Below are 15,878 nucleotides of genomic sequence, written 5' to 3'. Positions count from 1 at the left end.
TATCTAGCACAGTGAATAGGTGGGAATATTGACTGGATATGAACCTGGCATGTCCTCCTGTGTTTGCACTAAGGTTGTATTAAAAACTGGATTTTGATCACCATGGTATTTTTACATATAAATAAGTGGAAATGAGTTGAGTTTTAATGTCTGTCTTTTTTTTTTATTGTGAGAAATTGGGAATATGGAGTGAGAGTGTGTGAAGACACTGAGATGGGTGAGTCTCACTCCCAATGGGTGAGAGTGGACAGCCCTGTGTATCCCAACAAAGATAGGCCTTAGAAGAGAGAGACAGCCCCACAGCATCACAGATCCTCCACCATGTTTAACAGGGGACATTAGGTCAGATTAGGGGTGTACACCAAAGTTATTGGGATTTTCGTATTTTTTTAGGGAAAAATGCACAAATAATTGAAGAAATATATCAATTATGAGTTTATTTATGATCAAGGAAATTCTGAACTACAAAGGAAAAGTAGAAACAGGCCCAGTGGAAGGGAAGGCTCTAACAGGCCCAATGGGAACCATATAAGGTCGGTTGGATTAGAAGCAAAAACGTCTAAAAGCGGAAAAGAAGTGAAATGGAACCAGATCTCTACGGGGGAACCAAACTCGACACAACACCTGCAGCAGCTAGCTTACCTCCACGGAGCTCTGGGCTTCCCGACCTCCGAGTATCCATCGCAGCATGATCAAGGCTGGGAAACCAACCACTCTCTCAGTCAGTCAGAGTGAAAGAAGGAAAAATCTCATCTATAACAGCCTGTTTTTCTGTCAACTTCAGGCTGCATTAGTGAATATACCTTCAAATCATCGGAAAAATCGAGAAGTCGGACTGCTATTTAAGCAATTTAAATGTGACACAAATATCAAGAATCTTATTTTGTGCGAAGAACAAAACTACGATAACACCATGTCAGGAATAACGCTATATAACATGAGAAAAAAAATATGAAACGACAACCACAACAAACCATTCATGTGACTACGGAAGCTTTCAGGGACAAATCAAACGAAAGTCGATTGCTTTTTGGGACGTTAATCCAGGTGACATATTTTGTATTAGAAATGTGGACATTTACTGATTTTATTTCACTGATCATACATATAAAAGGTTAATGTAACAGTTGTGCTTTGTGGATAATGACCATCTGATCATCTGACTATAAAAGTGGATTCAGACATGAGCTGACATGTTGGCTCTAAGTTGTCATCTAACTGTCCCTCCTTTAGCCTCACTGATTTTCTGGTCTCTAAGTAACAGATTTTGTACACCTTAATTTTATAAACTCTATAGAAAAGTTTTCCTAGATTGATAAAATCACTAAAATCATCTTAACTTCTCTTTTAATGTAGACATACTGAACTATGTTGTCTTTTAAATAACTTAAAGCAACTGCATAGGTAAAAAAAAAAATCTAAATAAAACAAACAGCAATTTATTCCATTGATCCCTTTATATATTTATACAACAATTCTGGGATTTATTAAGGCTATCAGCCCTATTGATTGTGTTAGTCTGTCTGGTCTTAGATCAACAATATTGTCATTAGAGTCACATTTAGTCCAAACCTCTTTGAGTTAAAACCTATGTAAACTATATCTATTATCTGGGTAGAGTTCCAAATAATTAAACTAAAGTAAGGGTAGCCTTATTTTAATGTATTTCTATGAAAGTAAAAATAAAGAGTGACCATCCAGGAAATTAGTCAAGCAAGTAATTGGTATGAAGGCTACTCAAGTACTGAGTAACAAATCATTGCATCTCCTTTACTTTATAAAACAATATAACAATGGAGACAGAATTATAAAGTTTGATGGGGTTTTTTTCTTCAAAATCTGCTGTTTTATAGATAAAATTAAAAAAAAAGCAATGCAAACTTAATTGCAAGCATATAACCAAATAAGTCAATAGTAACTGCATGTAATACACTGTAAACACATGGACATAATTGTTGGTGCCTCTCTTTTAATGAAAGAAAAACACACAGTGGTCCTAGAAATTACTAAAATCTAACAAAAGTGATAACAAAGAAAAACACCATAAACATAACCAAATCAAAGTCCAATGTTGCTTTTTAATCATGCTTGATAATGAGTGATTTAATAAAGAATTATCTAATGAAAAAGGCCTGGATTAAAAAAAAGTTAAAGCTGAATCAAGATAAATTTAAAAGCCAAAGAGTCTCACACCAAAATGTCAATAAAAGTCTTCATGCATAAATTTGACTTTTTTTTAAATTATTATCATTTCTTTGCACTGATTTTAATTTAAAACAAATGTATTTTGTTAATTATTTTAAAGGTTTGGAAGAGAGATAATAAAGAAATTTGACAGAGGACAAGCTTTTTAGCTACAGTAAATTAAAAAGCAGAAAATAACAACAGATTATTGCTCATTGCCTTGGATCTGGTCTTGTGTTGTCAAAACCCAATAACCTGTGGCTCTTAATGTCCCATATATCTGCTTGGTAGTTCAACCCTGGCTGCAAACCAGTTCCTATAGGCAAACACCAGCTGCAGCCTCTTTTCCAGATAATGTGGGTATTTATTGGTTCCTTTTTTGGAATCCAAATCCAGATTATTTAAAAGTGTCAAGAAATACAACAGTGGTAGGTTTAAGAAAGTGATGGCCCAAGGTGAAGGTAGGCATTGGGTCATTTGAAATGAGAATACAACATACAAAACAACAGGCAAATTACATCTAAACAAATGGTTTGGAATTATACGTTTTGAAAACCTCAGGAGTATTATCTGAACAAATTTATCTCAATTTGGAGTCGGGATAAAGGTTGTATTCCTGTATCTACAACAGTAATATCCTTTATCATAATAAACAACTACATTACATATTAAATGTTATAATAAAAATTAGAAGTCTAATTATTTAAGGTTGTATTTTCTTTATGGGGTCTTGACTTTCATGGCAGGATCATGGGATTCATTATTCATATCTGATTTCTGTGTACAGACATTTATATGGCTTTATTTCACCTCTGTTAGTTTGAAGAAGCTGTTTTCAGCTGCAATATTCACTAAATTCAAACTGCTGAACTACATTCGTTGTTTATGAATTTACGTACCACATCAGCTGGAAAATTATAATAATTTTTATATGTTTTTGATTATTATAAGATACCAAATTATGTTTTTGGTTTTTGGTGGGGAAACTTATTCATTCATATTTTTATTTTTCTATTTCTAAGTATTTATCACCTGTACTGTATTAATAAGTTGTTTCAGAGAAGTTAATCATCTTTTAATCATCTTTAAATATCCCCAAGAGAAATCTGGAACTGTTTTCAGTCAGGTTTATAAGGGGTGCTACTCATAGTTTAACCACTAGATGGCAGTATGAACTAGGGACAAATGCTGTGATGGAAGATCTAATAGATTACACTGAAAAAAATAAAGCGACCATTTTTTGGCATTTACCTAATAATATTTAGTAACTTTAATACAATTGTTTCATGTTAGCAGGGTAGGACATAAAACAGGTGTGTTAAAGTAACTAAACATGATTAAGTAAATGCCAAATGCGGTAGCATTATTTTTTTCAGTGTATCCTGGGTGTTTCCTCAGTTATTACATAAAATACACAAAGAAAGATTAGAGAATTGTTTGTCTTTCATTCATTTCAAACCCAATCATCATTTTTTCTACTTCTTACTTCTCCTCCTGGCATTATATCCCCTCTGCTCCCATCTCAGACCTCCTTCCTCCTCTCCAGCCAGCCTTTCCTTCTGATGAACCTCCTGACAGCACTAACATATACAGTGCACACTCTCACAGAGTCACACATCAACCCCGGTCTTGTCTGCCTCTGCTCCCCCGATTGAGACGACATGCAGTGTGGGCCCTGTGACCTTCATGGTGGCTCAGATCTGCGGCTGGCACTGATTTCTGATTTAGTGTCGATCCGCTGCGCTTGTCAGAGGCTGCGAGGTGTTTTCCATGCGGTAATAGAAAAGCTCAAGGGCAGCTTGAGAAGAGGAGAAGGGTTAGGGAGAGGGATTGGATGACGTGAAGTGAATGGCTTTTAAATGTGAGGCTGTGTTTGTTTTACTGCACTTACCAGCAGGTATCTGAGCAGAGGGATCATTTGAGTGAATGAAACTGTTTGCTTTGCTCTTATTGCAAAAGATGAGAATCAGAGGCGTAGCCAGAACATTTTTATAAGGGGGGCCAGGCAATGACCAATGTACACTGAGGGGTAGGGGTGTAAATCCCACCCATCATGGCGATTTGATTCAGTATCAATTTCCTGAAACGACTTGATTATTTTCGATACTCAAGAGTACACCACGATACGATTCGATTAATTGTTTGTTTTTATTTTTTTTTACCTTACAGGCTAGACAATGTTCCAAATTTGAAATAAATTAATGAAAACTGTAATATCGTTTTGCATTTTATTTGAGAAACAACAGAAAAGTAGCAAAGTTGTACTCCACCTAGGCCTATGAAAACCTCATTCACTGTAAAATAATAATGCCTCTGTGTTTACGTGGGTGTGTGTGTGCAAGCGGAAAGAGGGTAGTGGCTAAAGGAAGCGAGGTAGGAGGGTAAAATAGGTTTAGCGTCAAAGCAGCACGGGAGTCTGAATACATCCAGGAGCAAATGGATAAAAACAGACCAGAGGAAAAAAAAAAACATGAATCGATACTCTTGCGGACTTGTCGATGCATCGGATCGTCGGCTGTTAGATCGTTGCATGGATACAAAACGATTATTATTTTCACCCCTACTGAGGGGTGGCCGAAAGCAGATAGTCACCAGAACCTCAGGATCAATCTACACTGTTGCAATAGGAAAATGAACGAGCAAAACATAAATATTTTCTAAATAAAGACTAACTATACTTTCCTACAACCTTTGCTAACAAAATGACGCATATATTTAAACATCCATGCTTTTTAGATAAAAGGTAAAGGGGATAAAAATTCTTTCAGGTTTGAGTTCTGGGGCATAAATCAAACATCATTTTCATTACTTACCTACTTTTATCACTAATCATCCCGCATTAAATTGATATTTACAAGTACTATTATCTACATAAATTGATTATTTAATACGTTTTTATTAAAATAATTATTTATCTATGATTTCACTGAAGAATCCTAGATGACATGCAGAGACACATTATTTTTTCTTTACCCCATAAAACACTAAATCTATTTATGAAAAGATCATGAATTCTGTACTTATCATCTTTAATGTCAGTATATTGATGTTCATAATTAACCACAGTGTTTTTGTTATCAAGTAATTATGACTATATGAAAAAATAGCAAGTAATATATTTATATATATATCTATATATATATATATATATATAGATATATATATATAAATTAAAATGTTTTGAATATTCCACTTAATCATTAGAGGGGGAAAAATGGTAGGGGTGGCCACAGGGATGGTCAATGATTGGCTAAGGGTGGCAAAGGCCACCTCTGGCCCCCCATCTAGCTCCGCCCCTGATGAGAATGTGATCTGAGTTAACAGGTAAGAAGTTTGAGGCTGTGTTTTCACACTGGCTGATGTTAGTAAAGAGTTAAGAGATGTTTTTTATTGAAAAATGTGTGCAGAGTTCATTATGGTAGTATTTGTACAAATCAATAAATAACATAAGTTTCTTAACTCTAAAGTTGCTTGAAAAGACCAATGTATGCCATCAACACTGCATTTATTTGGTCTGAAAGATTAAAAAAAAATAAATTAAAAAGAAAAGACCAGAACCCATTGGTTCTATTGCAAAGGATTGATTTGTATTGTACAAAATATTTGATCCCTCTTGTTTATTTGAATTAATCATCAATTTAGATTAAAGGTGTTTGCTACTCAAGGCTTAGCCCCTACCTGTTGGCAATGGGAATAATGTTGAATTATGGTCAGAAAGGTTAATTTTTGGTTAATGTCGACCACGGCTGGTTGGTTAGCCATTAAACAATCATCCCATTCTAGTGAGTTAACCTATATTGAAAAGATCTAAAAGGATCACATTTGTTTATTGGTTGAATACTAATAACTAAAATATTAAAGTCTAATCAATATCGATTAAATTTAATGTCCTACAACCGGCAAACCTGAGCATTGATAACAATGGCAATAAGACCCCCCAAAATCTTCAAAGAAAGAAATTAAAAGGTAGAGATCGCTCTAAGTTATGGTGATACTTTCAGACCTCAGTCATTGAACAATGTGCTATTAGGTGCCTTATCTGGTTTTTTTAATGTCTGAAAAAGCATATGATGTCGACCTGTTATCACAAAGATATTTGTCGCCATATCACAACTGATAAAATTTAATAATGAAGCCATTTTTTATTTTAAGGTTTGCATTCTCAAATTTTTTGATATGATGATGTAAGATAATTTTGAACAGCATAATATCCGTCGCTGCTTGCCATACTGTGATATTATGCTATGATATAACTCATTAGTGAAGGCTGTAAACTTTTCTAACAGGCCTCATAATGGCTTTAGAATAGTTCAATATTCTAATGCAAAATTAACATTAATCATTATAGATTCCTTAACTCTTGTGTTGGTCCACAGACAGTCTTCAGCAGCCCCACGTAGTGGTGAAATTTCTATTATTGCTTCTTTAATGTCAGAAAAATTAGACCCTTTTTGCCTTCTGTATTTTTATGTTACAAAAAGGTTAATTTACTTTGAAGTTTGAACCATTAAAAAGTAAATGCAGATCATAATGTTATAGCTTTGTAAGCCTCATTCTGTCATCTTGGTAGCTTGGGGTAAATATCTGAAAAGTAAGATTTTCTATATAAATATTTCTGGATAGAGAAAGACTTATTCCTCCATTTTATGTTGTTATAGTATAGTAGATACTATATAGTAGATATATAGATTAGCAAATGCAACAATTTGTAATATAATTACATAAATTGTAAGTGGATTTTAATGTCAGAACCAATATTGTTTTGTTTTTTTTCTTATTAGTATAGCTCGCAAAGAACTCAAAAAATCCAGAAGATGCAGACAATTTTAGCTGGTACAAAACATGATTTAAAAAAGTAGCTAAGGACTAGGGAGGGAAACAGTAGATGAGTTGAGTAGATGTGGTGTCAGACATGACCAATGGCAGAAATCTACTAAAGGTGGAAGTCATGATCCAATATCCTTTGCTACAATCACAGCATTTTAGACCAACCAGGAGCAACAATGAGAGAGAATAAAAGTCAGCCTGTTCACTCTTTCTCCAATATAGTAGCTGATCTTATCTCACAGTCCCCTGGGCCTGCAAAGAAAACAACTGGTTATGATGATGGAGGAGGAATTAGGCTCTAATTCAACAATGGACCAACAACAGCATTCAGTAACAGGGATCCTCCCGAGCTGCTCAGTCAGTCTTGTTGGAGAAAGGCTCTGATTCCTGGCCAACACCTTTCACCGTCCCTCTTCATCAGGATTTCACTGTGTCCTGCTTTATTCTGTGTGGCCCCGGCTCTGCTCAGACCTCAGCAATTGGAGCAGGACAGTCAACGTTGGGTTAAAAAAATAGTCCCCTCCAAAAGAATCTATATAATCTGGTCATTTTTTCAGATTTCATATTTTAAAAATTACAAACTTTAATCTGTTTTATTACTGATTTGTGTAGTTTAACCTGCAACAACAAGTATATAATTGTGAGATGGAAGAAAAATATAATTTAGTTTTCTCTTTTTTTTTTTTATTAATAGATTCTACACATGGATATATACAGTTACCTATAAACAATAGGTGTTAGAAAACCTACACTGCAAAAACTATCTAGAAATAAGTAAAAAAATTAATAAATAAATTGTATCTACCCTTAATTTGAGTAGGTAAATTAGATAGTTTGCCAATGGAAAGAGGTTTTTTTTACTCTTAAATAAGATAATTAGATAATATGCACTTGAAAAAAGGCGATTCCATTTTTTTTTTCTAAATTCAAATGTAAATTGTCTTGTTCCATTGGCAAAGTGTCTCACTTAAGTCCTCAATTCCAGAAAACAGCACTTATTTTAAGAAAAAAATACTTATTTAGATCTGCATTTTTTTGCAGTGTAAAGTGAGCTTTCAGGCTTCTATCCAGAACCCTTTGTGTGAATGAAAATTAACAATGCATGCCTCTGTCTACCATCCACATACTAAGATATGGTGATGGCAGCAACATGTGGGCGGAATTCTAATACTAGCGGGAACAGGGAAGTCTGTTAGAGCTGAAGGGGAGAGCTAAATAAAGGAAAATATTGAGGGAGGGAAACACTTACAACCTGCAAAAACCTTAAACTAGACCAGCGTTTACTTTCCAGAAGGACAACAAAGCCAAACATACAAGTGGAATTTGATGGGAAGGACTTAGATCAAATCATATATATCATATATTGGTTTTTTAATGTCCTAATTAAGTTCACATATAAATCTGATTGAAAATCCTTGCAAGAGCCCAGCCATGATGTACAAAGATGCTCTCCTTCAAAAAATATCATGGAAAGAATTTTAGTCTCTAAATATCCAAACATGGTAGTCGATATTTACACCCAGATGACTTGCATCTGTAACTGCAGCAAAATGTGGTTCTGGAAGAAAGTAAAACATCTATGTTCAAATACACACATTTGCGGACAATTGTTTGTGGTCTATTTCAAAAAGATTTTTTTTTTTCCAATGCACAGTTCAACAACATCTTGTGTTACTTATTATATTGCATAATTATCTAAAATTTTTATAAAAAACATTATGGAATTGCAACATGACAAAATGTGAACAAGCAGAAGAAATTCAAGGTAGTGTAGTGGTGTGACCATAAATAATGTAAGGTACTAAAATTACTTATTTCTATCCTTAAATCGCTAAAGACTGCTAATTAACATATTTTAAAAAATGCTTTATGGCTTTTGTGAGACCACTTTTTACATGCTTTTTACATTTTCTTCGTTAAACTGCTTCTCTGACGTCGTCATCAGGCATGCTCAGAGTAGTGTGGCAAAATATGATTAAGCCATGTTTATCTGCATTTTAGTTGTTTCTTTCTTTAGATTACGCACTATATACCATAATGTTAACATGAAAGGAAAACATAAAACTCAAAAAGACTACATTTATGTTTAAATCCAAAGTTGAAAAAGTTAGCTCCCGGAAGAAGCGATCCCATTTCCGGTGCAGAACGGCCACAGACGAGTGATAAAACAGAAAAGATTTTAAAGCATTTATTTTCTCAGGAAATACATTATTAACCTTTAACACATTATATTTTAGTAAGCTTACTATTTTGGGGGAGGAAAAAAACGTCATTTAGGTATTTTTAACAAAATAAAATTGAGGGTGACCCAGATGTATATCTGGATGTGCAAATGAGCTGATGGGGCATGCGATGGACGGATCGGGTAGTGACAGTTCATATCAGAAAGTGGTGCATATCCACTATATTTCCAATTCCAGCTTCAACGTGGTTTAAAGTTTTGCTAAAAGACATGCAAAATCCTGTACAAATTTTGAAAAAGGTCACCAAAGTGAGTAGTGGTAGGAAAAACCACCAATTGTTGGGATGGACCAGGGGTGTGGTCAGGATGAGGACAACGAGTTTGATATAACTGATTAGGCCAGGTACCAAAAATAAAGCGGCATGCTGATTATTAGGTAATAACAAAAAAAAAGCCTCTACATTATACGCTGATATTAAAGTAGTAGCAATTCAAAATTTCCCCAATTTCCTTGATGGGCCATTGGCTGATCCTTGGCTAGCCTCCAACAATTCCTTTTTAAACATCTAAAATATTATTTCTGTCGTGATTTGTGGACATTAAGACCTAAAGAGAAGGATTATCTCCTGGTCAGACCCTGTAATTCAGTTAAAGGGCTGAGTCAGATTAAAAAAATATGCAGGCCAGTGGCTTGAAGTTGGAGGGGATTTTGTTGCCATCCGGCTGGTTTTTGACTCTGAAGGGCATTTTGAATGGCTGCTACTGTAATTGCAGCATATGGCTCAACATTATGGCCCAAACACAACCAGTTTTTATAGAATCTTGGGGCCTTTTCAAAACACATCCCAACGATCAGCTTAAAAACATATTCCATCACTGCTGGGAATTTGAATACATATCAGGTTTGAAGGTTCACCTTTGAGTTAAAGGTTGTCTGAATTTGCAAAGCAGTCCAGTGGCTCCCTTCATACAAACGATAGAGTTCCTTCTGTTTTCGTCATGAAAGTAACGCTGGTATCACTGTCAGTATTAAGATTGATTTAAATATATGTGCCTTTTAATACTGATCGGTGAGAGAGAGTGCATTTTAGCTTCTGTCACTTTGATTTGCCACATGAGCATGACTGTAATTGCTGTGTTTCAGTCATCATGGGTTAATTATCAGTCCTGACCTGCAGTATTACAAACGCCCATACCGGCAAAGTCTCAGCAGCAGGGTGGAGGGATTATATCTAAACACCAAAAGTTAGATGACACTCCATGACAACGTAGTGCTGGCGGGTCGCTTTCACTCTATAATGCCCAACTGAACCTCGCCATCTCATCTCTCACGCCTCCCTTCATCATTTAGTGACCCACTAATGTTCCGTTCATTTTCTCTTATGAATAGATAATAGGCAAAAATCAAATCTCTTCATTTGCATGTAATGCAATTAAGACCTTTTCAAACAATGACAAATGGAGGGAGCAGTGAGATGTCAGTCAGCCTCATCAAGGGAGAAAGCAAAGACAGGATCGGCGGGGCCCTGTTTTAAACGAAAATTAATAAAACCTGCAAATGGAATCTTCTCAGCACCATCTGGAATAACAATCACAGACACTCCAAGACTCAGACTGTCAAATAAGATTAAAGTTCTCATGAATCTGAACTTGGAACATGGATGTGAAACCCCCAAAGTGCGTCCTGAAACTCGCAGGATTAGATGTATTTTATTGGTAGTAATGATAAACGGGGCTTATGCTAGTGTTAAAGGTCTGATTTGCAGTGAACACTTTTGCATTATTTTGTTTAAGAAAATGATCATGCCAAAAACAAAAACATCAAAATTTCATGGAAGATGTAATGTGACATGCACGCCTCACCTCCTCAGTTAGATCAAGCAGCTCTGGTGGATGGTTGTACTTCTCGGATTAGAGGTGTAATAGTTTTTAACCAGTAAGAAGTGTAGAGAGAGTAGCTATTTCCTCTGATGATGATATTTTATTTTCAGGAGAATAAGCTTCAGGCTCATCTGTTGCTACCAGTCAGTTTGGAAGCAGATGATCCACTGATACATGTAGACCAGAATTGTCAGCTGGGTGAGCTTCTGGTGGAGGATAATTTGGTGAATGGTGTTTTAACCCAGAGATTAATTCACAAAGTGGATCCTGGTGCATATCCCTTGGCAGAGGTGGAAAGTAACGAAATACATTTACTCAAGTTACTGTATTGAGTAGGTTTTTTGTGTATTTTGTGTTTTTCAAGTAGTTTTTAAAATCAGTAATTTAAATTTTACTTGATTAAGTTTTGAGTGAAGTATTGTATTTTGTTACATTACAAATCCCATCCGTTACTGAGTTAAAAAAAACTTTGGAAAATCGAAAGGAAGACAAAAAATCGGGCCCGGAAGCATTACAGTGAGTGACGTGATCAGCATGTAGATCTAGGCTACCAGGCGCCAAGTCTTTCTGGGGATTGGGGAAGAGATGGAGGTGGATCAGGAGAGCGACGACAACCGGTTTTACCTAGCTTGAGTTGCTACGGCCAGCAGCTAACGCAGCCTGGCAGCTACAGCGCTACACTCTGGGTGTATGAACATGATGGAGGCTCATGAACATGCCCCTAGAGTGTAGCACTGTAGATGCCTGGCTGTGTTAGCTGCTGGCTGTAACAACTCGAGCTAGGTAAAACCAATTGTTTTCAGGGTTTTTTTTTTCAATACCGAGAAACAGATCTATGTGAAAACTCATTGGGTTTCTCCTTTAAGGTGGACATATACAATGCGGGAGTGTCGTTTATATTTTTTTAGTTAGAAGTTTTTTTGAGATGTTTTATCATTAGACATTAAACACCCAGCCTGCCATCAGAGTGTTGCACTATTTTGCTTTTATTTTTCTGAAATGTCCCTGACATTGAGATTTTAGCTCTATTTTGGTTATTTATGGAGTCAAAAAACGTGATTTAGCCTTGATTTGCATTATAACTGTTTATGTTAAAAGAAGGATGGCACTCAGAACGAACAATTCATGGCAATTCAACTGTCAATTGATGTGGAAACATTGAAAACATTTTATGGGATGTTCTGCACTAAAATGGCACATTATACATTTATAAGGGTCTTAAATGTCAGATTTTTCTTTAATTAAAAACTAAATCGTGTTGGATTTATGACTCCTTGTCCTATTTTCACTACATGGGAGAGATCCCCTGCCCCGTTCAACTTTTTTTTTTTTTATGTAACTAGGTAACTTTTACTTAAAATAAATTTTAAATTAGCTACTTATTACTTTTACTTGAGTAATTTTTCTGATGGGTAATTTTACTTGTACTTGAGTAATATTTCATCCAAGTATTGGTACTTTTACTTGAGTATGATATTTTAGTACTTTTTCCACCTCTGTCCCTTGGTGGTGCAAGCTGAACTGTAGACCCGATTGACCTATCGGTCTGGTAAGCAAATTACAGGAGGTCCAGCAGGGGTGCCTGTGATCTCCTTCAGATGCTTTAGCATTAGATGCTTAGAGGAATTTCACAATCAGAGACATCAGAGACTGCCTAGTAGTCATTTAACCCTGTGATGATGCACCTCTTGGATTCCATGATGGGGGGAACCTCTATCAGGGACACTTGAACGATATGAGTTAAGATAGGGATTATTTGCTCTGTACCTGTTTTCTCAAAGAGTTGAGACACTGTGAGGTCCTGTAGCCTTCTTCCCATTTAGTCAGTGGAAGACACGATCATCATCTTCCAATTTAATCTATTCATCCTTAGAGTGGGGTGGGGTTAGTTGTCGGTGAGGCTGCAGGTAGACCCTATAAGCTGGGGCTATGGCTACATCCACAAAAAGTCAAATAAGTTATCTGCAGAAAAAATCTTAGGTGTACTGGCTTGACAAATTTGTAATAGGCTTTGTTATACTTATGCTGCCATACAGGTAAAGAAGGTAGAAGAAAGAAGGGAGAGGTGGGATGTAAACAAAGAAAACAGGACCAAGAACAGGCCACGGATGTTCTTTCTTTCTTGCATGAGTTTTAAGGTTGGAGGAGGCTGCATTGTCTTGCATAAACAAACACACTAGTGTTTAGTTGTTTATGTTTTTAGGGGTATCATGGGGCCACAAGTGACAACATAAAATTTATCCACGCTTGGAGCTAGTTTCAAATGTAGTCAAATGTATGCCTTTGGCACTTTGTCATGATGGAACCAATAACCGTTAAACCCAGCTTCATCTGGATGGGGCCTTTGTACATGGGAGTAAGATGTGAAACATGGGCAGTCATATCTACATCTTATTTTATGGTTGTCTCACATGCCAGTCTTTGTATGTCCTCTTGCTACACATGCAGACTTCCAGGGTTTATCCATTTAGCTTTGATTTTCAGCATTTACATTTATTGCAGCTCAACTGCTTTGACCAAATACTTTGGAAAATGTTTCAAGAAACATACCATCTTATAAGTTTATGAGAAGAAGATGAAGGACTCAACAGAGAGAAACAACAACAGAGTTTATCTGGGTGATCCTTTTACCAGTTGGCACAACACTTTTGAAGGATGAACTTGCAGTTACTCAACAAGTGTAGCGTGCGTTTTTACGTTTCTAGATAAATTGCCCACTATACCTTTAATCAATTACGGTTCTAAATAATATTAATATACACATATCATAAAACAGTTTTACAAACTTTCAGTTTTGGTCAATTTTGGCTACCCCAAGTGGACAAGCGCTGCATTGTTTTACCTTAAGGCTCTGGATGTTGTAGAGCTGTGTTGGTTAACCGGTTCTGCAACACTGGGTGAACATGGGGGGGAAGTTCCCCTGGATTGGAACACTGAGATGGTTGTCTCCCTATTTAAAAAGGGGGACCAGAGGGTGTGATCCAACTACAGAGGAAGCACACTCTTATGCCTCCCTGGTAAGGTCCATTCCGGGGTTCTGGAAGGGAGGGTCCATCAGATAGTCAAATCTCAGATTCCGGAGGAGCAGTGTTGTTTTCGTCCTGGCCATGGAACACTGGATCAGCTCTACACCCTCAACAGGATCCTGGAAGGTGCATGTGAGTTTGCCCAGCCATTCATGTGTCTTGTCAATCTGGAGACTGCATTCGACCGTGTCCCTTGGGGTGTCCTCTGGGGAGCACTCTGGAAGTATGGAGTACCGGGCCCTATAATAAGGGCTATTGGGTCTCTGTATGACCGGTGTTGGTTCCTGGTCCGCATTGCTGGCAGTAAGTTGGACTTGTTTCCAGTGAGAGTTAGACTCCGCCAAGTTTGCCCTTTGTCACTGATTCTGTTCAATACAACTTGGACAGAATTTGTAGACGCAGCCAAGGTTTTGAGGGGATCTGTTTTGGAAGCCTTGGGGCCACGTCTCTGGTATTCGCAGATGACACGGTTCTATTGGCTACAATGGGGTGTGATCTACAGCCAAGTATGAAGCAGCTGGGATGAGGATCAGTGCCTCCAAATCTAAGACCATGGTCTTGAGACAGAAAGGGGTAGAGTGCATTCTCTGGGTTGAAAGGACCTAACCAGGAGAAGGGTTTTAAAAAGGGTAGAGTGCCTTATCCGGGTTGGAATACCAGGATACTTAAACTCCTCCTATTGGAGAGGTTTAAGTATCTTGGGGTTTTGTTCATGAATGATGGGAAGATGTAGCGATAGATCGATAGGTGGAGTGGTGCGGCGTCTGCTGTGAAGCAGGTGCTATACTGGTCTGTTGTGTTAAAGGGAGAGCTGAGCCAAAATGTAAAGCTCTTGAATTAGTGTTCAATCTTCCATCTTACCCTTATCTATGGTCATGAGCTTTGGGTCATGACCAAAAGAACGAGATCCCAGATACAAGCGGCCAAAGTGAGTTTTCTTCTAAGTGTGTCTGGCCTCTCCCTTCGTGACAGTGTGAAGAGCTCAGTCATCCGGGGAGGACTTAGAGTAGAGCCGCTGCTCCTTCACATCAAGAGAAGCCAGCTGAGGTGGCTCGGGCATCTGGTTACAATGTCTCCTGGACGCCTCCCTGGTGAGGGGTTCTGGGCACGGGAGTTCTGGGAGTCCCTCTAGGGCATGCTGGAGGGACTTTGCTTCGCAGCTGGCCTGGGGACGCCTTGGGATTCCCCTGGAGGAGGAGGCCCAAGTGGCTGGTCAGATGGATATCTAGGCCCCCCTACTGAAGATGCAACCCCTGGGACCCGGCCCCAGATAAGCAGAAGAGGATGGATGGATGTTTTGCCAGATGGAAGACAGCATTTACCATGATGAGCAGAGCATAACGTGGCAAACTCCTGATCTCCTGGTCACCTGAAGTTGGATTGAACTACATTTCTGTTTTTGGTGCCTGTGTGAATGATGAATAGCAATGAGGTAATACATCTAATTGTGGTGAAACAATTTCATATGACAATGTTGAAAAATTAATCTTTTAAGGGTTTATTTATGGATGGATCATGGTTTATTGGTGCGGGTACAGGGTTTTGCATGTGCATTTTCTTTTTTTTTTTTTATGGAAATGGTGGGTCTTTTAAAAAAATTGAAAATTCTCTGTTATACCTTTAACTTAACATTTTTGAGCATGGATGTACAGTAAATAATTAACTACAGTATTTTTTGTCAGTTTATGTTTGCTTAAAGGAATAGTACACCCAAAACATGATTAGCCTTCATTTTCTACTCACCCCCATGCTGAACAACACTCTGGAGTACTTTTTTG

This window comes from Cyprinodon variegatus, unplaced genomic scaffold (assembly GCF_000732505.1).
Source record: "Cyprinodon variegatus isolate N-32 unplaced genomic scaffold, C_variegatus-1.0 Scaffold446, whole genome shotgun sequence".
Classification (NCBI taxonomy): Eukaryota; Metazoa; Chordata; class Actinopteri; order Cyprinodontiformes; family Cyprinodontidae; genus Cyprinodon; species Cyprinodon variegatus.
Note: the sequence above shows the minus strand (reverse complement) of the source record.